The following is a 1,706-nucleotide window of genomic DNA, read 5'->3' on the forward strand; positions in this document are numbered from 1 at the left end:
CTATAGGAGTATGGTTAATCCCGTCTAACCAACTACGTGTTCACACACGTAACGCCATTGTACTGGTGTTGTTTTGAGAGTATTGCTCAATCGCCGCCACTTTCTTGTTGTGAACTTTTTCTTCACTAAAGTTGAGTTTGTTTGCAAACAAAGGACAGCCACGTGGAGAACTAGAGGCGCCTGGGAAGTGTCGTTTCTCATAGAGGAAACAGTAAGACACGACACCCGCACTTGAACTCGGGTACCCAGGATGCAACGGGTCCAACAGCTGAGTGGGCTGGATTATTTTTTTCTCTCTCTCCTGACAACTATAAATGGGTTCTGTGTTTACTGTTAGCCAGTTAGAGCTCTTTGTTTTTTTCATAACCTCAAAATCAAAATGTCCCGGCTATGTTGCAGCCTACATTGTTTGCCATAACTGTTCGAGGGCAGATACTGTAAAAGATACTGATAAACTTTTTTAGGATATAGATACATTTTTATTAACTTTTTTGTTGTTGTTGTTTTTCCTCCACTTGTAATTGAAGAGGAAGCCTGCTCTGGGGAAAAAAACCGCTGCATAAGGTAAACAACTTTTATCCAGCTATAGTGAGGGATGTTGTTAACGTTTATGAGGCTCTACATTTAGCATTATTTTTGGTTCTCCGGTTAAATTTGACTCAGTTTACCGAGTAACGCAGTGGCTCGAGCTACGTTTTTAAAAAGTTTGTTGTCAAGGGCTAACGGTCGGCACGAGGCAAGTATTGTCCAATTAACCGAACCAAATAATAATAATAATAATAATAATAATACATTACAATAAGAAATACATTGCATTTGATTGTCTGTCATTAGTACTGAAATAATGAGATAAACAAATTATATATATTTTTCTAAAATAGCAACAACAACAAAATCCTGGGTGTATTATTTTGACATGAGCCTCTGTTCATTTCAAGATGACTTTATTTTACCAGGATAACAGCAGAAAGTAGAGTAATTAAAGCACAATAACACAATAAAACCTGCCTTATTTCATTTTATGACGTCCTTACGATATTATATTATTGTATTTGTCCACCTCAGTGGGAATTAGTCACTAAGTCAATATGTCATGCGTCAGACACCTCTGGATAAACCTGTCCTCTCTTTAACAGCTTCTAAAGGTGCTGCAGCTTGGAAATGTAACGCACGTGAATAGGTTGTGTCGAGGTTGAGCCAAAGTTTATAAATAACCCGCGATAAATGACCTCACAGGAGCAAAGGCTAGACCTGCTGCCAACCCTAGCACATGAAGTGGGGTCACAGATAAGAGAGTCTAATGTTTGGATCCACTATCCTCGAGAACTTGAATACAGGCTGTCCTAACCCTTAAAGATAAGGCATAAACAATCATAACTCATGATGCAACTTTGGTTGTTTGCTTTGTTGACTTTTTCTGAAAGAGACACGTCTTAAGACTGCAGGTTTTACTAAGACAGTAAATATGAGTAAATGTTATCAGTAGCACTGCCTTTGCACTTGATCAAACAAGGTTATGTCTGACAGCATCCCTGCCCCCACTCCGCTTTAAAACAAACCTGACTGACATGTAGGTAGGCCTTCCAACCGTTGCTCAACCTCTCTCCCGCCTGTGTGCCTCTTTGTCATCTTCCATCTCACGCAGTTCATTGTGCTGCAGGGAACAAATGTTTTGCATCAGCGATGAGCTAGCTAGAGGAACCACC

General features: G+C 39.9%; 1 protein-coding gene across 1 annotated transcript in view; it reads left to right on the top strand.

Annotated features, from left to right (window-relative positions):
- Positions 1–305: 305 nt before the first annotated feature.
- Positions 306–1,706, top strand: part of klhl24a (kelch-like family member 24a) — a 17,389-nt gene continuing 15,988 nt past the window's right edge. Inside the window, exon 1 of the mRNA XM_035670066.1 lies at positions 306–564. The gene's annotated coding sequence lies outside the window, so the exon portion shown is untranslated. The remainder of the gene's footprint in view (positions 565–1,706) is intronic.

Source organism: Morone saxatilis, unplaced genomic scaffold (assembly GCF_004916995.1).
Source record: "Morone saxatilis isolate NCDOM2014 unplaced genomic scaffold, NCSU_SB_2.0 Contig23, whole genome shotgun sequence".
Taxonomy (NCBI): domain Eukaryota; kingdom Metazoa; phylum Chordata; class Actinopteri; family Moronidae; genus Morone; species Morone saxatilis.